The following is a 23,728-nucleotide window of genomic DNA, read 5'->3' as shown; positions in this document are numbered from 1 at the left end:
GCAAAAGAAATTGAATTTTTGGAGGTTGAGAGAGTTGTCAATGGTTGGTAAGGTTATGATAGTGAAGAGTGTGATTTTGCCAATACTGTTATATGTTGCTGTTGTGTTTCCGCCAAGTTATATGGTTTTGCGAAAGGTGAAAAGAATGTTATTTGTGTTTTTGTGGGGTACAAAGATGGAAAGAGTTAAGAGAGAGATTGTAATGAAAGATGGTAAAAATGGAGGAATGGACTTTCCGAATGTTGATGTGTATCTGGGTGTGAATATTGTTTTTGCTTTGAAAAGAATGATGGGAGGTGAAAAGAGTTGTGCATGTATGGTGAGATATTTGGGTGGCAGTGTGTTATGTAAATTGGGTTGGTTGGAAAGAGATTTGAGAGTGCCTTATGCTTTTGTGTGTCCTAGTTGGTATGTATATGTGGTGAAATTTTTGGAGAATTATAGGTTGATTGGTGTGGGTCCAGAAGTGTTTGTGAGTAAAAAGAGTATGATTGGGTACATTAAAAAAGAGGAAGTTGAATGTTCAATTAATATGGTGAGAGCTGTAGATGTGGGGAGAGTGTGGAAGAGTATAATGACTGTTGGAGTAACAAATAGACAACGTGAGATAGTATGGCAGAGTTTGCATGGTGCGTTACCGGTAAGAGAATTTCAAAGAAATAGAGGGATTGGAAGGTATGAGAGGTGTCCAAGAGATGGGTGTGATGGGATTGAGAGTGTGATGCATGTATTTTGGAATTGTGAAATGGCGCAAGGTGTGTGGAAAGGGGTGAGTTTGCTGTTTAAAGAATTGACTGGTATAAGGTATATGTCGTATGATGTGGTTATGTTTGGACTTAGTATGGTAGGGAGAGATAAGGAAAGGGTTTTTTTTGTGTTGCTTGCCATTATTAAAGAAGTACTTTGGGATGTTAGGAATTTATGTGTATTCAAAAGAAATAACGTGTCGGTGGAGGGTTGTATTAAGATGATTCTAGATAGGTTATATGTTGTTTATTTGTGTGATAGGAAGAATTTGGGGGATAAGGATGCTGAGGGGATATGGAAGTTTTTGAAATGGAGATATCTTGTAAGTTTGTAATTGGTGATGGTATTTATGTTTGTTTGAAATTGAAAATAAAAAGAAAGACCTAATGATGAGTTGGACTTTACTTCAGAAAGTCTAAGTGACGAAGTATGGAGTTGGATTTTGATGTTTTAATGTCCAAACCTGAAGGTTTAAAAAAAAAAAAAAAAAAAAAAAAAAATCTGTTCTTATCAGTTTAATATCTGATACGTCCCCTATCTGGGGACCATATATTAAATGGATTTTTGAGAACGGGGGCCGATTTCGAAGCTTGCTTCCGTCGCCCTATGCATTGACCCGATATGGCAGTATCTTCGGGTACAGTGCACCACCCCCTTACAGGGTTAAAAAGAAAGATTCCTACTTTCATTGCTACCTGCTTGCTGGCTAGCCAGCTAGCCAGCCCTGTGGGCCTTGCTGCTGCTGCAGCCAAAAAACAAAAGGTGGTGCTGCTGCTGCTTCTGCTGCTTCTGCTTCTGCTTGTGTCTGGCCCCTGTTGGAGCGTCCAGGCACAGGACTTCTGCTGCTGCTGACTAAATGGCCTCCTTAATTGGATCATTTGAGTAGCCAGCACACCTGTGCAGGTAGGGCATGACATGATAGGCAGCTGCCTTGATAGCGGGTGGGTGCTGAATGTTCCTAATTGACAAAATAAGATTAATGCTTATGAAGAAATATAAAATCTCATCCCTTCCCCAATATCGCGCCACACCCCTACCCCTTAATTCCCTGGTTGAACGTGATGGACATATGTCTTTTTTCGACCGTACTAACTATGTAACTATGTAACATAACATGGGGGGGGGGGTCTCCTGGCTGTTCACACAGGTGTGTCATTGCTGTACATTGACCATGCATTGCTTCTGTGGTATTGCAAAGGCAAAGACAAATGCTTCCAGCCATCCATTGCACTAATGGATTGGTCATCAGCTGGCTGTCTATGTCCCGCATCAATATAGACCAAAGTACAGAGGGTTAGGCTATGCTATTGTGCACCTACCTGATGCATCAGAAGGTGCGAGGCCCTTGCTAAATTCTGTGCACAGACTTTGAGATCTATGCTTTAGACTGTATCTAAACCTGCTCCAACATGGACTGACATTCTGGCCTACTTTCAGCCGATGCGACTTGTCTGTCGCTGAACAGTCGCTTTTTATGTATTCAGCACCTATGTATAATGTTGTAAAAATGCTCTAGAAGCTAAAGTCGCAGAAATGTCACACATATTTGGCCTGCAACTTTCTGTGCGACAAATTCAGACAGGAAAAATCAGTATAAATCCTTAGAAAATTATCCCCCAGTGTCTCCATCTGCTGGCGGTATTGAATAAGCATTGCTGCACTGATGGGGTATGCATTAGACGAAAAAAAAGAAGAAAAAGAAGAATAATACGCCCAGAAAAGAGGCGAAAAGGAGAAAAACGTAAAAAAACGTGAAAAAAAAGTAAGAGGAAGAGAAGGGAAAAAAAGGTGGAAATGGGTTTAAAAGTGATTTCGGCGGAGAATATATATATATATATATATATATATATATATATATATATGCGCACACACACACATAGATATAAACGTATTCTCCGTTGAGATATTGCAGCCGCTGCTGTGTCCAGGCCCAGGAGCCTTAGCACTGTGCTGTGATGTCACTCAATACCACTGACATCACTAGGTGTAAACAACATCTCTCCTTTGCTGTGTATGTGACTATGGAGCTGTTTGGTGATGTCGTCTATTACGGCCTTCATAGAAGCAACAGGAGATTGTTGCATCCATCTTGAACCCTCAGAACTACAGTGCTATGATGTCACTCACTTCCACAGGCCTTGCAGAGTGTAAACAACAACAACCCAGCTTTGTTGTGTATGTAACCAAAGGGATTTGTGATGTCACCTAGAACCTTCACAGCAGCGACAGCTTTATGAGGAGCATCAGCACTGCTCTGCCTGAGCAGAACCATCACCGCCATAGGTTGTCAAATAACCCGGATTTAACCCACACAGGTAAGTCCAATGGGGTGCAGGCATGTCCTCTATGCTTACAGCTTCCCGTGGGTGTTGGTTTGATACCGTTTGGGGACAGCCAAGGAGGCATCTGCAGGCAACAAAGGTAGGTGTGTGCTTGTGTGTGTGTTTCCTATGCAGATCCTAAGCCCAGTGTCACATGCAAGTAGGAGGAGTAAGAAGGGTTCCTGGCAAATCCGGGTTATGGATTGCATTTAAAAAGGCCCCGTGGGAGTGCAATGGGCCCCTGTCTTGCTGCTTAGCAATAATGGTATGGGTTTAGGTTCTGCTGTGTGTACTGGTGGTTGACTGCCCCCCAGCCCAGAGTGTGCATGGAAAATTGTCTGGCAGCCTCCCTGACAGCAAGCAGTGATAGTGCCCATGAAGGGGACCTTGTTGGGCCCGCCCCTTTCACGGTTATCGCTTCTCGGCCTTTTGGCTAAGATCAAGTGTAGTATCTGTTCTTATCAGTTTAATATCTGATACGTCCCCTATCTGGGGACCATATATTAAATGGATTTTTGAGAACGGGGGCCGATTTCGAAGCTTGCTTCCGTCGCCCTATGCATTGACCCGATATGGCAGTATCTTCGGGTACAGTGCACCACCCCCTTACAGGGTTAAAAAGAAAGATTCCTACTTTCATTGCTACCTGCTTGCTGGCTAGCCAGCTAGCCAGCCCTGTGGGCCTTGCTGCTGCTGCAGCCAAAAAACAAAAGGTGGTGCTGCTGCTGCTTCTGCTGCTTCTGCTTGTGTCTGGCCCCTGTTGGAGCGTCCAGGCACAGGACTTCTGCTGCTGCTGACTAAATGGCCTCCTTAATTGGATCATTTGAGTAGCCAGCACACCTGTGCAGGTAGGGCATGACATGATAGGCAGCTGCCTTGATAGCGGGTGGGTGCTGAATGTTCTTAATTGACAAAATAAGATTAATGCTTATGAAGAAATATAAAATCTCATCCCTTCCCCAATATCGCGCCACACCCCTACCCCTTAATTCCCTGGTTGAACGTGATGGACATATGTCTTTTTTCGACCGTACTAACTATGTAACTATGTAACATAACATGGGGGGGGGGGTCTCCTGGCTGTTCACACAGGTGTGTCATTGCTGTACATTGACCATGCATTGCTTCTGTGGTATTGCAAAGGCAAAGACAAATGCTTCCAGCCATCCATTGCACTAATGGATTGGTCATCAGCTGGCTGTCTATGTCCCGCATCAATATAGACCAAAGTACAGAGGGTTAGGCTATGCTATTGTGCACCTACCTGATGCATCAGAAGGTGCGAGGCCCTTGCTAAATTCTGTGCACAGACTTTGAGATCTATGCTTTAGACTGTATCTAAACCTGCTCCAACATGGACTGACATTCTGGCCTACTTTCAGCCGATGCGACTTGTCTGTCGCTGAACAGTCGCTTTTTATGTATTCAGCACCTATGTATAATGTTGTAAAAATGCTCTAGAAGCTAAAGTCGCAGAAATGTCACACATATTTGGCCTGCAACTTTCTGTGCGACAAATTCAGACAGGAAAAATCAGTATAAATCCTTAGAAAATTATCCCCCAGTGTCTCCATCTGCTGGCGGTATTGAATAAGCATTGCTGCACTGATGGGGTATGCATTAGACGAAAAAAAAGAAGAAAAAGAAGAATAATACGCCCAGAAAAGAGGCGAAAAGGAGAAAAACGTAAAAAAACGTGAAAAAAAGTAAGAGGAAGAGAAGGGAAAAAAAGGTGGAAATGGGTTTAAAAGTGATTTCGGCGGAGAAATATATATATATATATATATATATATATATATATATATATATATATGCGCACACACACACATAGATATAAACGTATTCTCCGTTGAGATATTGCAGCCGCTGCTGTGTCCAGGCCCAGGAGCCTTAGCACTGTGCTGTGATGTCACTCAATACCACTGACATCACTAGGTGTAAACAACATCTCTCCTTTGCTGTGTATGTGACTATGGAGCTGTTTGGTGATGTCGTCTATTACGGCCTTCATAGAAGCAACAGGAGATTGTTGCATCCATCTTGAACCCTCAGAACTACAGTGCTATGATGTCACTCACTTCCACAGGCCTTGCAGAGTGTAAACAACAACAACCCAGCTTTGTTGTGTATGTAACCAAAGGGATTTGTGATGTCACCTAGAACCTTCACAGCAGCGACAGCTTTATGAGGAGCATCAGCACTGCTCTGCCTGAGCAGAACCATCACCGCCATAGGTTGTCAAATAACCCGGATTTAACCCACACAGGTAAGTCCAATGGGGTGCAGGCATGTCCTCTATGCTTACAGCTTCCCGTGGGTGTTGGTTTGATACCGTTTGGGGACAGCCAAGGAGGCATCTGCAGGCAACAAAGGTAGGTGTGTGCTTGTGTGTGTGTTTCCTATGCAGATCCTAAGCCCAGTGTCACATGCAAGTAGGAGGAGTAAGAAGGGTTCCTGGCAAATCCGGGTTATGGATTGCATTTAAAAAGGCCCCGTGGGAGTGCAATGGGCCCCTGTCTTGCTGCTTAGCAATAATGGTATGGGTTTAGGTTCTGCTGTGTGTACTGGTGGTTGACTGCCCCCCAGCCCAGAGTGTGCATGGAAAATTGTCTGGCAGCCTCCCTGACAGCAAGCAGTGATAGTGCCCATGAAGGGGACCTTGTTGGGCCCGCCCCTTTCACGGTTATCGCTTCTCGGCCTTTTGGCTAAGATCAAGTGTAGTATCTGTTCTTATCAGTTTAATATCTGATACGTCCCCTATCTGGGGACCATATATTAAATGGATTTTTGAGAACGGGGGCCGATTTCGAAGCTTGCTTCCGTCGCCCTATGCATTGACCCGATATGGCAGTATCTTCGGGTACAGTGCACCACCCCCTTACAGGGTTAAAAAGAAAGATTCCTACTTTCATTGCTACCTGCTTGCTGGCTAGCCAGCTAGCCAGCCCTGTGGGCCTTGCTGCTGCTGCAGCCAAAAAACAAAAGGTGGTGCTGCTGCTGCTTCTGCTGCTTCTGCTTCTGCTTGTGTCTGGCCCCTGTTGGAGCGTCCAGGCACAGGACTTCTGCTGCTGCTGACTAAATGGCCTCCTTAATTGGATCATTTGAGTAGCCAGCACACCTGTGCAGGTAGGGCATGACATGATAGGCAGCTGCCTTGATAGCGGGTGGGTGCTGAATGTTCCTAATTGACAAAATAAGATTAATGCTTATGAAGAAATATAAAATCTCATCCCTTCCCCAATATCGCGCCACACCCCTACCCCTTAATTCCCTGGTTGAACGTGATGGACATATGTCTTTTTTCGACCGTACTAACTATGTAACTATGTAACATAACATGGGGGGGGGGGTCTCCTGGCTGTTCACACAGGTGTGTCATTGCTGTACATTGACCATGCATTGCTTCTGTGGTATTGCAAAGGCAAAGACAAATGCTTCCAGCCATCCATTGCACTAATGGATTGGTCATCAGCTGGCTGTCTATGTCCCGCATCAATATAGACCAAAGTACAGAGGGTTAGGCTATGCTATTGTGCACCTACCTGATGCATCAGAAGGTGCGAGGCCCTTGCTAAATTCTGTGCACAGACTTTGAGATCTATGCTTTAGACTGTATCTAAACCTGCTCCAACATGGACTGACATTCTGGCCTACTTTCAGCCGATGCGACTTGTCTGTCGCTGAACAGTCGCTTTTTATGTATTCAGCACCTATGTATAATGTTGTAAAAATGCTCTAGAAGCTAAAGTCGCAGAAATGTCACACATATTTGGCCTGCAACTTTCTGTGCGACAAATTCAGACAGGAAAAATCAGTATAAATCCTTAGAAAATTATCCCCCAGTGTCTCCATCTGCTGGCGGTATTGAATAAGCATTGCTGCACTGATGGGGTATGCATTAGACGAAAAAAAAGAAGAAAAAGAAGAATAATACGCCCAGAAAAGAGGCGAAAAGGAGAAAAACGTAAAAAAACGTGAAAAAAAAGTAAGAGGAAGAGAAGGGAAAAAAAGGTGGAAATGGGTTTAAAAGTGATTTCGGCGGAGAAATATATATATATATATATATATATATATATATATATATATATATGCGCACACACACACATAGATATAAACGTATTCTCCGTTGAGATATTGCAGCCGCTGCTGTGTCCAGGCCCAGGAGCCTTAGCACTGTGCTGTGATGTCACTCAATACCACTGACATCACTAGGTGTAAACAACATCTCTCCTTTGCTGTGTATGTGACTATGGAGCTGTTTGGTGATGTCGTCTATTACGGCCTTCATAGAAGCAACAGGAGATTGTTGCATCCATCTTGAACCCTCAGAACTACAGTGCTATGATGTCACTCACTTCCACAGGCCTTGCAGAGTGTAAACAACAACAACCCAGCTTTGTTGTGTATGTAACCAAAGGGATTTGTGATGTCACCTAGAACCTTCACAGCAGCGACAGCTTTATGAGGAGCATCAGCACTGCTCTGCCTGAGCAGAACCATCACCGCCATAGGTTGTCAAATAACCCGGATTTAACCCACACAGGTAAGTCCAATGGGGTGCAGGCATGTCCTCTATGCTTACAGCTTCCCGTGGGTGTTGGTTTGATACCGTTTGGGGACAGCCAAGGAGGCATCTGCAGGCAACAAAGGTAGGTGTGTGCTTGTGTGTGTGTTTCCTATGCAGATCCTAAGCCCAGTGTCACATGCAAGTAGGAGGAGTAAGAAGGGTTCCTGGCAAATCCGGGTTATGGATTGCATTTAAAAAGGCCCCGTGGGAGTGCAATGGGCCCCTGTCTTGCTGCTTAGCAATAATGGTATGGGTTTAGGTTCTGCTGTGTGTACTGGTGGTTGACTGCCCCCCAGCCCAGAGTGTGCATGGAAAATTGTCTGGCAGCCTCCCTGACAGCAAGCAGTGATAGTGCCCATGAAGGGGACCTTGTTGGGCCCGCCCCTTTCACGGTTATCGCTTCTCGGCCTTTTGGCTAAGATCAAGTGTAGTATCTGTTCTTATCAGTTTAATATCTGATACGTCCCCTATCTGGGGACCATATATTAAATGGATTTTTGAGAACGGGGGCCGATTTCGAAGCTTGCTTCCGTCGCCCTATGCATTGACCCGATATGGCAGTATCTTCGGGTACAGTGCACCACCCCCTTACAGGGTTAAAAAGAAAGATTCCTACTTTCATTGCTACCTGCTTGCTGGCTAGCCAGCTAGCCAGCCCTGTGGGCCTTGCTGCTGCTGCAGCCAAAAAACAAAAGGTGGTGCTGCTGCTGCTTCTGCTGCTTCTGCTTCTGCTTGTGTCTGGCCCCTGTTGGAGCGTCCAGGCACAGGACTTCTGCTGCTGCTGACTAAATGGCCTCCTTAATTGGATCATTTGAGTAGCCAGCACACCTGTGCAGGTAGGGCATGACATGATAGGCAGCTGCCTTGATAGCGGGTGGGTGCTGAATGTTCCTAATTGACAAAATAAGATTAATGCTTATGAAGAAATATAAAATCTCATCCCTTCCCCAATATCGCGCCACACCCCTACCCCTTAATTCCCTGGTTGAACGTGATGGACATATGTCTTTTTTCGACCGTACTAACTATGTAACTATGTAACATAACATGGGGGGGGGGGTCTCCTGGCTGTTCACACAGGTGTGTCATTGCTGTACATTGACCATGCATTGCTTCTGTGGTATTGCAAAGGCAAAGACAAATGCTTCCAGCCATCCATTGCACTAATGGATTGGTCATCAGCTGGCTGTCTATGTCCCGCATCAATATAGACCAAAGTACAGAGGGTTAGGCTATGCTATTGTGCACCTACCTGATGCATCAGAAGGTGCGAGGCCCTTGCTAAATTCTGTGCACAGACTTTGAGATCTATGCTTTAGACTGTATCTAAACCTGCTCCAACATGGACTGACATTCTGGCCTACTTTCAGCCGATGCGACTTGTCTGTCGCTGAACAGTCGCTTTTTATGTATTCAGCACCTATGTATAATGTTGTAAAAATGCTCTAGAAGCTAAAGTCGCAGAAATGTCACACATATTTGGCCTGCAACTTTCTGTGCGACAAATTCAGACAGGAAAAATCAGTATAAATCCTTAGAAAATTATCCCCCAGTGTCTCCATCTGCTGGCGGTATTGAATAAGCATTGCTGCACTGATGGGGTATGCATTAGACGAAAAAAAAGAAGAAAAAGAAGAATAATACGCCCAGAAAAGAGGCGAAAAGGAGAAAAACGTAAAAAAACGTGAAAAAAAAGTAAGAGGAAGAGAAGGGAAAAAAAGGTGGAAATGGGTTTAAAAGTGATTTCGGCGGAGAAATATATATATATATATATATATATATATATATATATATATATATATGCGCACACACACACATAGATATAAACGTATTCTCCGTTGAGATATTGCAGCCGCTGCTGTGTCCAGGCCCAGGAGCCTTAGCACTGTGCTGTGATGTCACTCAATACCACTGACATCACTAGGTGTAAACAACATCTCTCCTTTGCTGTGTATGTGACTATGGAGCTGTTTGGTGATGTCGTCTATTACGGCCTTCATAGAAGCAACAGGAGATTGTTGCATCCATCTTGAACCCTCAGAACTACAGTGCTATGATGTCACTCACTTCCACAGGCCTTGCAGAGTGTAAACAACAACAACCCAGCTTTGTTGTGTATGTAACCAAAGGGATTTGTGATGTCACCTAGAACCTTCACAGCAGCGACAGCTTTATGAGGAGCATCAGCACTGCTCTGCCTGAGCAGAACCATCACCGCCATAGGTTGTCAAATAACCCGGATTTAACCCACACAGGTAAGTCCAATGGGGTGCAGGCATGTCCTCTATGCTTACAGCTTCCCGTGGGTGTTGGTTTGATACCGTTTGGGGACAGCCAAGGAGGCATCTGCAGGCAACAAAGGTAGGTGTGTGCTTGTGTGTGTGTTTCCTATGCAGATCCTAAGCCCAGTGTCACATGCAAGTAGGAGGAGTAAGAAGGGTTCCTGGCAAATCCGGGTTATGGATTGCATTTAAAAAGGCCCCGTGGGAGTGCAATGGGCCCCTGTCTTGCTGCTTAGCAATAATGGTATGGGTTTAGGTTCTGCTGTGTGTACTGGTGGTTGACTGCCCCCCAGCCCAGAGTGTGCATGGAAAATTGTCTGGCAGCCTCCCTGACAGCAAGCAGTGATAGTGCCCATGAAGGGGACCTTGTTGGGCCCGCCCCTTTCACGGTTATCGCTTCTCGGCCTTTTGGCTAAGATCAAGTGTAGTATCTGTTCTTATCAGTTTAATATCTGATACGTCCCCTATCTGGGGACCATATATTAAATGGATTTTTGAGAACGGGGGCCGATTTCGAAGCTTGCTTCCGTCGCCCTATGCATTGACCCGATATGGCAGTATCTTCGGGTACAGTGCACCACCCCCTTACAGGGTTAAAAAGAAAGATTCCTACTTTCATTGCTACCTGCTTGCTGGCTAGCCAGCTAGCCAGCCCTGTGGGCCTTGCTGCTGCTGCAGCCAAAAAACAAAAGGTGGTGCTGCTGCTGCTTCTGCTGCTTCTGCTTCTGCTTGTGTCTGGCCCCTGTTGGAGCGTCCAGGCACAGGACTTCTGCTGCTGCTGACTAAATGGCCTCCTTAATTGGATCATTTGAGTAGCCAGCACACCTGTGCAGGTAGGGCATGACATGATAGGCAGCTGCCTTGATAGCGGGTGGGTGCTGAATGTTCCTAATTGACAAAATAAGATTAATGCTTATGAAGAAATATAAAATCTCATCCCTTCCCCAATATCGCGCCACACCCCTACCCCTTAATTCCCTGGTTGAACGTGATGGACATATGTCTTTTTTCGACCGTACTAACTATGTAACTATGTAACATAACATGGGGGGGGGGGTCTCCTGGCTGTTCACACAGGTGTGTCATTGCTGTACATTGACCATGCATTGCTTCTGTGGTATTGCAAAGGCAAAGACAAATGCTTCCAGCCATCCATTGCACTAATGGATTGGTCATCAGCTGGCTGTCTATGTCCCGCATCAATATAGACCAAAGTACAGAGGGTTAGGCTATGCTATTGTGCACCTACCTGATGCATCAGAAGGTGCGAGGCCCTTGCTAAATTCTGTGCACAGACTTTGAGATCTATGCTTTAGACTGTATCTAAACCTGCTCCAACATGGACTGACATTCTGGCCTACTTTCAGCCGATGCGACTTGTCTGTCGCTGAACAGTCGCTTTTTATGTATTCAGCACCTATGTATAATGTTGTAAAAATGCTCTAGAAGCTAAAGTCGCAGAAATGTCACACATATTTGGCCTGCAACTTTCTGTGCGACAAATTCAGACAGGAAAAATCAGTATAAATCCTTAGAAAATTATCCCCCAGTGTCTCCATCTGCTGGCGGTATTGAATAAGCATTGCTGCACTGATGGGGTATGCATTAGACGAAAAAAAAGAAGAAAAAGAAGAATAATACGCCCAGAAAAGAGGCGAAAAGGAGAAAAACGTAAAAAAACGTGAAAAAAAAGTAAGAGGAAGAGAAGGGAAAAAAAGGTGGAAATGGGTTTAAAAGTGATTTCGGCGGAGAAATATATATATATATATATATATATATATATATATATATATATATATGCGCACACACACACATAGATATAAACGTATTCTCCGTTGAGATATTGCAGCCGCTGCTGTGTCCAGGCCCAGGAGCCTTAGCACTGTGCTGTGATGTCACTCAATACCACTGACATCACTAGGTGTAAACAACATCTCTCCTTTGCTGTGTATGTGACTATGGAGCTGTTTGGTGATGTCGTCTATTACGGCCTTCATAGAAGCAACAGGAGATTGTTGCATCCATCTTGAACCCTCAGAACTACAGTGCTATGATGTCACTCACTTCCACAGGCCTTGCAGAGTGTAAACAACAACAACCCAGCTTTGTTGTGTATGTAACCAAAGGGATTTGTGATGTCACCTAGAACCTTCACAGCAGCGACAGCTTTATGAGGAGCATCAGCACTGCTCTGCCTGAGCAGAACCATCACCGCCATAGGTTGTCAAATAACCCGGATTTAACCCACACAGGTAAGTCCAATGGGGTGCAGGCATGTCCTCTATGCTTACAGCTTCCCGTGGGTGTTGGTTTGATACCGTTTGGGGACAGCCAAGGAGGCATCTGCAGGCAACAAAGGTAGGTGTGTGCTTGTGTGTGTGTTTCCTATGCAGATCCTAAGCCCAGTGTCACATGCAAGTAGGAGGAGTAAGAAGGGTTCCTGGCAAATCCGGGTTATGGATTGCATTTAAAAAGGCCCCGTGGGAGTGCAATGGGCCCCTGTCTTGCTGCTTAGCAATAATGGTATGGGTTTAGGTTCTGCTGTGTGTACTGGTGGTTGACTGCCCCCCAGCCCAGAGTGTGCATGGAAAATTGTCTGGCAGCCTCCCTGACAGCAAGCAGTGATAGTGCCCATGAAGGGGACCTTGTTGGGCCCGCCCCTTTCACGGTTATCGCTTCTCGGCCTTTTGGCTAAGATCAAGTGTAGTATCTGTTCTTATCAGTTTAATATCTGATACGTCCCCTATCTGGGGACCATATATTAAATGGATTTTTGAGAACGGGGGCCGATTTCGAAGCTTGCTTCCGTCGCCCTATGCATTGACCCGATATGGCAGTATCTTCGGGTACAGTGCACCACCCCCTTACAGGGTTAAAAAGAAAGATTCCTACTTTCATTGCTACCTGCTTGCTGGCTAGCCAGCTAGCCAGCCCTGTGGGCCTTGCTGCTGCTGCAGCCAAAAAACAAAAGGTGGTGCTGCTGCTGCTTCTGCTGCTTCTGCTTCTGCTTGTGTCTGGCCCCTGTTGGAGCGTCCAGGCACAGGACTTCTGCTGCTGCTGACTAAATGGCCTCCTTAATTGGATCATTTGAGTAGCCAGCACACCTGTGCAGGTAGGGCATGACATGATAGGCAGCTGCCTTGATAGCGGGTGGGTGCTGAATGTTCCTAATTGACAAAATAAGATTAATGCTTATGAAGAAATATAAAATCTCATCCCTTCCCCAATATCGCGCCACACCCCTACCCCTTAATTCCCTGGTTGAACGTGATGGACATATGTCTTTTTTCGACCGTACTAACTATGTAACTATGTAACATAACATGGGGGGGGGGGGTCTCCTGGCTGTTCACACAGGTGTGTCATTGCTGTACATTGACCATGCATTGCTTCTGTGGTATTGCAAAGGCAAAGACAAATGCTTCCAGCCATCCATTGCACTAATGGATTGGTCATCAGCTGGCTGTCTATGTCCCGCATCAATATAGACCAAAGTACAGAGGGTTAGGCTATGCTATTGTGCACCTACCTGATGCATCAGAAGGTGCGAGGCCCTTGCTAAATTCTGTGCACAGACTTTGAGATCTATGCTTTAGACTGTATCTAAACCTGCTCCAACATGGACTGACATTCTGGCCTACTTTCAGCCGATGCGACTTGTCTGTCGCTGAACAGTCGCTTTTTATGTATTCAGCACCTATGTATAATGTTGTAAAAATGCTCTAGAAGCTAAAGTCGCAGAAATGTCACACATATTTGGCCTGCAACTTTCTGTGCGACAAATTCAGACAGGAAAAATCAGTATAAATCCTTAGAAAATTGTCCCCCAGTGTCTCCATCTGCTGGCGGTATTGAATAGGCATTGCTGCACTGATGGGGTATGCATTAGACGAAAAAAAAGAAGAAAAAGAAGAATAATACGCCCAGAAAAGAGGCGAAAAGGAGAAAAACGTAAAAAAACGTGAAAAAAAAGTAAGAGGAAGAGAAGGGAAAAAAAGGTGGAAATGGGTTTAAAAGTGATTTCGGCGGAGAAATATATATATATATATATATATATATATATATATATATATATGCGCACACACACACATAGATATAAACGTATTCTCCGTTGAGATATTGCAGCCGCTGCTGTGTCCAGGCCCAGGAGCCTTAGCACTGTGCTGTGATGTCACTCAATACCACTGACATCACTAGGTGTAAACAACATCTCTCCTTTGCTGTGTATGTGACTATGGAGCTGTTTGGTGATGTCGTCTATTACGGCCTTCATAGAAGCAACAGGAGATTGTTGCATCCATCTTGAACCCTCAGAACTACAGTGCTATGATGTCACTCACTTCCACAGGCCTTGCAGAGTGTAAACAACAACAACCCAGCTTTGTTGTGTATGTAACCAAAGGGATTTGTGATGTCACCTAGAACCTTCACAGCAGCGACAGCTTTATGAGGAGCATCAGCACTGCTCTGCCTGAGCAGAACCATCACCACCATAGGTTGTCAAATAACCCGGATTTAACCCACACAGGTAAGTCCAATGGGGTGCAGGCATGTCCTCTATGCTTACAGCTTCCCGTGGGTGTTGGTTTGATACCGTTTGGGGACAGCCAAGGAGGCATCTGCAGGCAACAAAGGTAGGTGTGTGCTTGTGTGTGTGTTTCCTATGCAGATCCTAAGCCCAGTGTCACATGCAAGTAGGAGGAGTAAGAAGGGTTCCTGGCAAATCCGGGTTATGGATTGCATTTAAAAAGGCCCCGTGGGAGTGCAATGGGCCCCTGTCTTGCTGCTTAGCAATAATGGTATGGGTTTAGGTTCTGCTGTGTGTACTGGTGGTTGACTGCCCCCCAGCCCAGAGTGTGCATGGAAAATTGTCTGGCAGCCTCCCTGACAGCAAGCAGTGATAGTGCCCATGAAGGGGACCTTGTTGGGCCCGCCCCTTTCACGGTTATCGCTTCTCGGCCTTTTGGCTAAGATCAAGTGTAGTATCTGTTCTTATCAGTTTAATATCTGATACGTCCCCTATCTGGGGACCATATATTAAATGGATTTTTGAGAACGGGGGCCGATTTCGAAGCTTGCTTCCGTCGCCCTATGCATTGACCCGATATGGCAGTATCTTCGGGTACAGTGCACCACCCCCTTACAGGGTTAAAAAGAAAGATTCCTACTTTCATTGCTACCTGCTTGCTGGCTAGCCAGCTAGCCAGCCCTGTGGGCCTTGCTGCTGCTGCAGCCAAAAAACAAAAGGTGCTGCTTCTGCTGCTTCTGCTTCTGCTTGTGTCTGGCCCCTGTTGGAGCGTCCAGGCACAGGACTTCTGCTGCTGCTGACTAAATGGCCTCCTTAATTGGATCATTTGAGTAGCCAGCACACCTGTGCAGGTAGGGCATGACATGATAGGCAGCTGCCTTGATAGCGGGTGGGTGCTGAATGTTCCTAATTGACAAAATAAGATTAATGCTTATGAAGAAATATAAAATCTCATCCCTTCCCCAATATCGCGCCACACCCCTACCCCTTAATTCCCTGGTTGAACGTGATGGACATATGTCTTTTTTCGACCGTACTAACTATGTAACTATGTAACATAACATGGGGGGGGGGGGTCTCCTGGCTGTTCACACAGGTGTGTCATTGCTGTACATTGACCATGCATTGCTTCTGTGGTATTGCAAAGGCAAAGACAAATGCTTCCAGCCATCCATTGCACTAATGGATTGGTCATCAGCTGGCTGTCTATGTCCCGCATCAATATAGACCAAAGTACAGAGGGTTAGGCTATGCTATTGTGCACCTACCTGATGCATCAGAAGGTGCGAGGCCCTTGCTAAATTCTGTGCACAGACTTTGAGATCTATGCTTTAGACTGTATCTAAACCTGCTCCAACATGGACTGACATTCTGGCCTACTTTCAGCCGATGCGACTTGTCTGTCGCTGAACAGTCGCTTTTTATGTATTCAGCACCTATGTATAATGTTGTAAAAATGCTCTAGAAGCTAAAGTCGCAGAAATGTCACACATATTTGGCCTGCAACTTTCTGTGCGACAAATTCAGACAGGAAAAATCAGTATAAATCCTTAGAAAATTATCCCCCAGTGTCTCCATCTGCTGGCGGTATTGAATAAGCATTGCTGCACTGATGGGGTATGCATTAGACGAAAAAAAAGAAGAAAAAGAAGAATAATACGCCCAGAAAAGAGGCGAAAAGGAGAAAAACGTAAAAAAACGTGAAAAAAAAGTAAGAGGAAGAGAAGGGAAAAAAAGGTGGAAATGGGTTTAAAAGTGATTTCGGCGGAGAAATATATATATATATATATATATATATATATATATATATATATATATATATATGCGCACACACACACATAGATATAAACGTATTCTCCGTTGAGATATTGCAGCCGCTGCTGTGTCCAGGCCCAGGAGCCTTAGCACTGTGCTGTGATGTCACTCAATACCACTGACATCACTAGGTGTAAACAACATCTCTCCTTTGCTGTGTATGTGACTATGGAGCTGTTTGGTGATGTCGTCTATTACGGCCTTCATAGAAGCAACAGGAGATTGTTGCATCCATCTTGAACCCTCAGAACTACAGTGCTATGATGTCACTCACTTCCACAGGCCTTGCAGAGTGTAAACAACAACAACCCAGCTTTGTTGTGTATGTAACCAAAGGGATTTGTGATGTCACCTAGAACCTTCACAGCAGCGACAGCTTTATGAGGAGCATCAGCACTGCTCTGCCTGAGCAGAACCATCACCGCCATAGGTTGTCAAATAACCCGGATTTAACCCACACAGGTAAGTCCAATGGGGTGCAGGCATGTCCTCTATGCTTACAGCTTCCCGTGGGTGTTGGTTTGATACCGTTTGGGGACAGCCAAGGAGGCATCTGCAGGCAACAAAGGTAGGTGTGTGCTTGTGTGTGTGTTTCCTATGCAGATCCTAAGCCCAGTGTCACATGCAAGTAGGAGGAGTAAGAAGGGTTCCTGGCAAATCCGGGTTATGGATTGCATTTAAAAAGGCCCCGTGGGAGTGCAATGGGCCCCTGTCTTGCTGCTTAGCAATAATGGTATGGGTTTAGGTTCTGCTGTGTGTACTGGTGGTTGACTGCCCCCCAGCCCAGAGTGTGCATGGAAAATTGTCTGGCAGCCTCCCTGACAGCAAGCAGTGATAGTGCCCATGAAGGGGACCTTGTTGGGCCCGCCCCTTTCACGGTTATCGCTTCTCGGCCTTTTGGCTAAGATCAAGTGTAGTATCTGTTCTTATCAGTTTAATATCTGATACGTCCCCTATCTGGGGACCATATATTAAATGGATTTTTGAGAACGGGGGCCGATTTCGAAGCTTGCTTCCGTCGCCCTATGCATTGACCCGATATGGCAGTATCTTCGGGTACAGTGCACCACCCCCTTACAGGGTTAAAAAGAAAGATTCCTACTTTCATTGCTACCTGCTTGCTGGCTAGCCAGCTAGCCAGCCCTGTGGGCCTTGCTGCTGCTGCTGCTGCTGCTGCAGCCAAAAAACAAAAGGTGGTGCTGCTGCTGCTTCTGCTGCTTCTGCTTGTGTCTGGCCGCTGTTGGAGCGTCCAGGCACAGGACTTCTGCTGCTGCTGACTAAATGGCCTCCTTAATTGGATCATTTGAGTAGCCAGCACACCTGTGCAGGTAGGGCATGACATGATAGGCAGCTGCCTTGATAGCGGGTGGGTGCTGAATGTTCCTAATTGACAAAATAAGATTAATGCTTATGAAGAAATATAAAATCTCATCCCTTCCCCAATATCGCGCCACACCCCTACCCCTTAATTCCCTGGTTGAACTTGATGGACATATGTCTTTTTTCGACCGTACTAACTATGTAACTATGTAACATAACATGGGGGGGTCTCCTGGCTGTTCACACAGGTGTGTCATTGCTGTACATTGACCATGCATTGCTTCTGTGGTATTGCAAAGGCAAAGACAAATGCTTCCAGCCATCCATTGCACTAATGGATTGGTCATCAGCTGGCTGTCTATGTCCCGCATCAATATAGACCAAAGTACAGAGGGTTAGGCTATGCTATTGTGCACCTACCTGATGCATCAGAAGGTGCGAGGCCCTTGCTAAATTCTGTGCACAGACTTTGAGATCTATGCTTTAGACTGTATCTAAACCTGCTCCAACATGGACTGACATTCTGGCCTACTTTCAGCCGATGCGACTTGTCTGTCGCTGAACAGTCGCTTTTTATGTATTCAGCACCTATGTATAATGTTGTAAAAATGCTCTAGAAGCTAAAGTCGCAGAAATGTCACACATATTTGGCCTGCAACTTTCTGTGCGACAAATTCAGACAGGAAAAATCAGTATAAATCCTTAGAAAATTATCCCCCAGTGTCTCCATCTGCTGGCGGTATTGAATAAGCATTGCTGCACTGATGGGGTATGCATTAGACGAAAAAAAAGAAGAAAAAGAAGAATAATACGCCCAGAAAAGAGGCGAAAAGGAGAAAAACGTAAAAAAACGTGAAAAAAAAGTAAGAGGAAGAGAAGGGAAAAAAAGGTGGAAATGGGTTTAAAAGTGATTTCGGCGGAGAAATATATATATATATATATATATATATATATATATATATATATATATGCGCACACACACACATAGATATAAACGTATTCTCCGTTGAGATATTGCAGCCGCTGCTGTGTCCAGGCCCAGGAGCCTTAGCACTGTGCTGTGATGTCACTCAATACCACTGACATCACTAGGTGTAAACAACATCTCTCCTTTGCTGTGTATGTGACTATGGAGCTGTTTGGTGATGTCGTCTATTACGGCCTTCATAGAAGCAACAGGAGATTGTTGCATCCATCTTGAACCCTCAGAACTACAGTGCTATGATGTCACTCACTTCCACAGGCCTTGCAGAGTGTAAACAACAACAACCCAGCTTTGTTGTGTATGTAACCAAAGGGATTTGTGATGTCACCTAGAACCTTCACAGCAGCGACAGCTTTATGAGGAGCATCAGCACTGCTCTGCCTGAGCAGAACCATCACCGCCATAGGTTGTCAAATAACCCGGATTTAACCCACACAGGTAAGTCCAATGGGGTGCAGGCATGTCCTCTATGCTTACAGCTTCCCGTGGGTGTTGGTTTGATACCGTTTGGGGACAGCCAAGGAGGCATCTGCAGGCAACAAAGGTAGGTGTGTGCTTGTGTGTGTGTTTCCTATGCAGATCCTAAGCCCAGTGTCACATGCAAGTAGGAGGAGTAAGAAGGGTTCCTGGCAAATCCGGGTTATGGATTGCATTTAAAAAGGCCCCGTGGGAGTGCAATGGGCCCCTGTCTTGCTGCTTAGCAATAATGGTATGGGTTTAGGTTCTGCTGTGTGTACTGGTGGTTGACTGCCCCCCAGCCCAGAGTGTGCATGGAAAATTGTCTGGCAGCCTCCCTGACAGCAAGCAGTGATAGTGCCCATGAAGGGGACCTTGTTGGGCCCGCCCCTTTCACGGTTATCGCTTCTCGGCCTTTTGGCTAAGATCAAGTGTAGTATCTGTTCTTATCAGTTTTCATGCTGGTGGGGATGGGTGCTGCATGGAGGATGCAGGTGTACCAGGGCTTTCCGGGGCTGGTTCTGAGGAATCAGCTCGACGGCTGCCCCGATGTGACCTGTTCCCTCCGGGTCTCGCCATGAGGCTGAGAGGGTCTAGAGCCGAGGTACTTTTGTGCCTCGGGGAGTGGTGACCCCGAGGTGCCGAAACTCACTGGGAGAATAGACTCACTGAGTTGAAGCACGGGCACCATAATCTCTTCACCTTGTGGCACTCACCTCTTGATTCCCGGCCTTCTGGCTAGGATCAGAGAAATTTTTATAGATCCGGCCGGATGTCTGGGCAGTATATCTGCACACATTCACTTATTTATTTCTTTTTTGTCTCACTGTGTCACTTTTTGCGTGTTGTGTGTTCACAGGATTGGTCAGGATGCGGTAGCCCTTCTGGGTGTCCCTCCTGGCGGTCTAGGGGAGGTGTGTGTGGCCATTAGGTTCCGCACCTCCCTGCAAACACCCCGGGTACTCCTGCTTTGGCAGGGTACCTACCGTAATCGGCTCTGCGGGCAGATACCTTGGCTAACGCCAAGGGGGATGCCGGGAGCATTTGTGGTCCCCTAGTAGCTTCGGCGAAAAGGGACATCGAACCTGGAACCTCGCAGGTACCTTTTGGTCCGGAGGCGAAGGGTAAGGTTTGTTGGGGGGCCTCTCTCCTATCGGAGAAGGGCTTGCGATAGACCGCATCCTTTGTGCACGTTTTTTTAGTGTAACACGTTTGCACTTTTTCTTGCACTTTGGGTGAATCGAAAGCACGTTCCTCGGCTTTAGATAAAAAAAAAAAAAAAAAAAAAAATCTGTTCTTATCAGTTTAATATCTGATACGTCCCCTATCTGGGGACCATATATTAAATGGATTTTTGAGAACGGGGGCCGATTTCGAAGCTTGCTTCCGTCGCCCTATGCATTGACCCGATATGGCAGTATCTTCGGGTACAGTGCACCACCCCCTTACAGGGTTAAAAAGAAAGATTCCTACTTTCATTGCTACCTGCTTGCTGGCTAGCCAGCTAGCCAGCCCTGTGGGCCTTGCTGCTGCTGCAGCCAAAAAACAAAAGGTGGTGCTGCTGCTGCTTCTGCTGCTTCTGCTTCTGCTTGTGTCTGGCCCCTGTTGGAGCGTCCAGGCACAGGACTTCTGCTGCTGCTGACTAAATGGCCTCCTTAATTGGATCATTTGAGTAGCCAGCACACCTGTGCAGGTAGGGCATGACATGATAGGCAGCTGCCTTGATAGCGGGTGGGTGCTGAATGTTCCTAATTGACAAAATAAGATTAATGCTTATGAAGAAATATAAAATCTCATCCCTTCCCCAATATCGCGCCACACCCCTACCCCTTAATTCCCTGGTTGAACGTGATGGACATATGTCTTTTTTCGACCGTACTAACTATGTAACTATGTAACATAACATGGGGGGGGGGGTCTCCTGGCTGTTCACACAGGTGTGTCATTGCTGTACATTGACCATGCATTGCTTCTGTGGTATTGCAAAGGCAAAGACAAATGCTTCCAGCCATCCATTGCACTAATGGATTGGTCATCAGCTGGCTGTCTATGTCCCGCATCAATATAGACCAAAGTACAGAGGGTTAGGCTATGCTATTGTGCACCTACCTGATGCATCAGAAGGTGCGAGGCCCTTGCTAAATTCTGTGCACAGACTTTGAGATCTATGCTTTAGACTGTATCTAAACCTGCTCCAACATGGACTGACATTCTGGCCTACTTTCAGCCGATGCGACTTGTCTGTCGCTGAACAGTCGCTTTTTATGTATTCAGCACCTATGTATAATGTTGTAAAAATGCTCTAGAAGCTAAAGTCGCAGAAATGTCACACATATTTGGCCTGCAACTTTCTGTGCGACAAATTCAGACAGGAAAAATCAGTATAAATCCTTAGAAAATTATCCCCCAGTGTCTCCATCTGCTGGCGGTATTGAATAAGCATTGCTGCACTGATGGGGTATGCATTAGACGAAAAAAAAGAAGAAAAAGAAGAATAATACGCCCAGAAAAGAGGCGAAAAGGAGAAAAACGTAAAAAAACGTGAAAAAAAAGTAAGAGGAAGAGAAGGGAAAAAAAGGTGGAAATGGGTTTAAAAGTGATTTCGGCGGAGAAATATATATATATATATATATATATATATATATATATATATATGCGCACACACACACATAGATATAAACGTATTCTCCGTTGAGATATTGCAGCCGCTGCTGTGTCCAGGCCCAGGAGCCTTAGCACTGTGCTGTGATGTCACTCAATACCACTGACATCACTAGGTGTAAACAACATCTCTCCTTTGCTGTGTATGTGACTATGGAGCTGTTTGGTGATGTCGTCTATTACGGCCTTCATAGAAGCAACAGGAGATTGTTGCATCCATCTTGAACCCTCAGAACTACAGTGCTATGATGTCACTCACTTCCACAGGCCTTGCAGAGTGTAAACAACAACAACCCAGCTTTGTTGTGTATGTAACCAAAGGGATTTGTGATGTCACCTAGAACCTTCACAGCAGCGACAGCTTTATGAGGAGCATCAGCACTGCTCTGCCTGAGCAGAACCATCACCGCCATAGGTTGTCAAATAACCCGGATTTAACCCACACAGGTAAGTCCAATGGGGTGCAGGCATGTCCTCTATGCTTACAGCTTCCCGTGGGTGTTGGTTTGATACCGTTTGGGGACAGCCAAGGAGGCATCTGCAGGCAACAAAGGTAGGTGTGTGCTTGTGTGTGTGTTTCCTATGCAGATCCTAAGCCCAGTGTCACATGCAAGTAGGAGGAGTAAGAAGGGTTCCTGGCAAATCCGGGTTATGGATTGCATTTAAAAAGGCCCCGTGGGAGTGCAATGGGCCCCTGTCTTGCTGCTTAGCAATAATGGTATGGGTTTAGGTTCTGCTGTGTGTACTGGTGGTTGACTGCCCCCCAGCCCAGAGTGTGCATGGAAAATTGTCTGGCAGCCTCCCTGACAGCAAGCAGTGATAGTGCCCATGAAGGGGACCTTGTTGGGCCCGCCCCTTTCACGGTTATCGCTTCTCGGCCTTTTGGCTAAGATCAAGTGTAGTATCTGTTCTTATCAGTTTAATATCTGATACGTCCCCTATCTGGGGACCATATATTAAATGGATTTTTGAGAACGGGGGCCGATTTCGAAGCTTGCTTCCGTCGCCCTATGCATTGACCCGATATGGCAGTATCTTCGGGTACAGTGCACCACCCCCTTACAGGGTTAAAAAGAAAGATTCCTACTTTCATTGCTACCTGCTTGCTGGCTAGCCAGCTAGCCAGCCCTGTGGGCCTTGCTGCTGCTGCAGCCAAAAAACAAAAGGTGGTGCTGCTGCTGCTTCTGCTGCTTCTGCTTCTGCTTGTGTCTGGCCCCTGTTGGAGCGTCCAGGCACAGGACTTCTGCTGCTGCTGACTAAATGGCCTCCTTAATTGGATCATTTGAGTAGCCAGCACACCTGTGCAGGTAGGGCATGACATGATAGGCAGCTGCCTTGATAGCGGGTGGGTGCTGAATGTTCCTAATTGACAAAATAAGATTAATGCTTATGAAGAAATATAAAATCTCATCCCTTCCCCAATATCGCGCCACACCCCTACCCCTTAATTCCCTGGTTGAACGTGATGGACATATGTCTTTTTTCGACCGTACTAACTATGTAACTATGTAACATAACATGGGGGGGGGGGGTCTCCTGGCTGTTCACACAGGTGTGTCATTGCTGTACATTGACCATGCATTGCTTCTGTGGTATTGCAAAGGCAAAGACAAATGCTTCCAGCCATCCATTGCACTAATGGATTGGTCATCAGCTGGCTGTCTATGTCCCGCATCAATATAGACCAAAGTACAGAGGGTTAGGCTATGCTATTGTGCACCTACCTGATGCATCAGAAGGTGCGAGGCCCTTGCTAAATTCTGTGCACAGACTTTGAGATCTATGCTTTAGACTGTATCTAAACCTGCTCCAACATGGACTGACATTCTGGCCTACTTTCAGCCGATGCGACTTGTCTGTCGCTGAACAGTCGCTTTTTATGTATTCAGCACCTATGTATAATGTTGTAAAAATGCTCTAGAAGCTAAAGTCGCAGAAATGTCACACATATTTGGCCTGCAACTTTCTGTGCGACAAATTCAGACAGGAAAAATCAGTATAAATCCTTAGAAAATTGTCCCCCAGTGTCTCCATCTGCTGGCGGTA

The 23,728-nt window shown here is 45.8% G+C and overlaps 10 non-coding genes and 1 pseudogene across 10 annotated transcripts; all 11 read left to right on the top strand.

Moving 5' to 3' along the window:
- The first annotated feature begins 1,213 nt into the window (after positions 1-1,213).
- LOC130349498 (U2 spliceosomal RNA) lies at positions 1,214-1,400 on the top strand. Its single transcript, XR_008886803.1, has one exon. It is a non-coding gene; the product is annotated as a U2 spliceosomal RNA (small nuclear RNA).
- A 2,081-nt stretch (positions 1,401-3,481) lies between these two features.
- Positions 3,482-3,672, top strand: LOC130349521 (U2 spliceosomal RNA). Its single transcript, XR_008886821.1, has one exon. It is a non-coding gene; the product is annotated as a U2 spliceosomal RNA (small nuclear RNA).
- Positions 3,673-5,753: 2,081 nt separating this feature from the next.
- On the top strand, positions 5,754-5,944 carry LOC130349520 (U2 spliceosomal RNA). The gene has a single exon (XR_008886820.1). It is a non-coding gene; the product is annotated as a U2 spliceosomal RNA (small nuclear RNA).
- Positions 5,945-8,030: 2,086 nt separating this feature from the next.
- On the top strand, positions 8,031-8,221 carry LOC130349519 (U2 spliceosomal RNA). The gene has a single exon (XR_008886819.1). It is a non-coding gene; the product is annotated as a U2 spliceosomal RNA (small nuclear RNA).
- Positions 8,222-10,309: 2,088 nt separating this feature from the next.
- Positions 10,310-10,500, top strand: LOC130349518 (U2 spliceosomal RNA). The gene has a single exon (XR_008886818.1). It is a non-coding gene; the product is annotated as a U2 spliceosomal RNA (small nuclear RNA).
- Positions 10,501-12,588: 2,088 nt separating this feature from the next.
- LOC130349517 (U2 spliceosomal RNA) lies at positions 12,589-12,779 on the top strand. Its single transcript, XR_008886817.1, has one exon. It is a non-coding gene; the product is annotated as a U2 spliceosomal RNA (small nuclear RNA).
- A 2,085-nt stretch (positions 12,780-14,864) lies between these two features.
- LOC130349516 (U2 spliceosomal RNA) lies at positions 14,865-15,055 on the top strand. Its single transcript, XR_008886816.1, has one exon. It is a non-coding gene; the product is annotated as a U2 spliceosomal RNA (small nuclear RNA).
- A 2,086-nt stretch (positions 15,056-17,141) lies between these two features.
- On the top strand, positions 17,142-17,332 carry LOC130349515 (U2 spliceosomal RNA). Its single transcript, XR_008886815.1, has one exon. It is a non-coding gene; the product is annotated as a U2 spliceosomal RNA (small nuclear RNA).
- Positions 17,333-19,422: 2,090 nt separating this feature from the next.
- On the top strand, positions 19,423-19,582 carry LOC130349500 (U2 spliceosomal RNA; annotated as a pseudogene).
- A 693-nt stretch (positions 19,583-20,275) lies between these two features.
- On the top strand, positions 20,276-20,464 carry LOC130349497 (U2 spliceosomal RNA). The gene has a single exon (XR_008886802.1). It is a non-coding gene; the product is annotated as a U2 spliceosomal RNA (small nuclear RNA).
- Positions 20,465-22,548: 2,084 nt separating this feature from the next.
- On the top strand, positions 22,549-22,739 carry LOC130349513 (U2 spliceosomal RNA). The gene has a single exon (XR_008886814.1). It is a non-coding gene; the product is annotated as a U2 spliceosomal RNA (small nuclear RNA).
- Positions 22,740-23,728: the final 989 nt, after the last annotated feature.

Source organism: Hyla sarda, unplaced genomic scaffold, assembly GCF_029499605.1.
Source record: "Hyla sarda isolate aHylSar1 unplaced genomic scaffold, aHylSar1.hap1 scaffold_916, whole genome shotgun sequence".
Lineage (NCBI taxonomy): Eukaryota > Metazoa > Chordata > Amphibia > Anura > Hylidae > Hyla > Hyla sarda.
The sequence above is the reverse complement of the archived record's forward strand: the minus strand, read 5'-3'. Positions and strand labels throughout refer to the sequence as shown.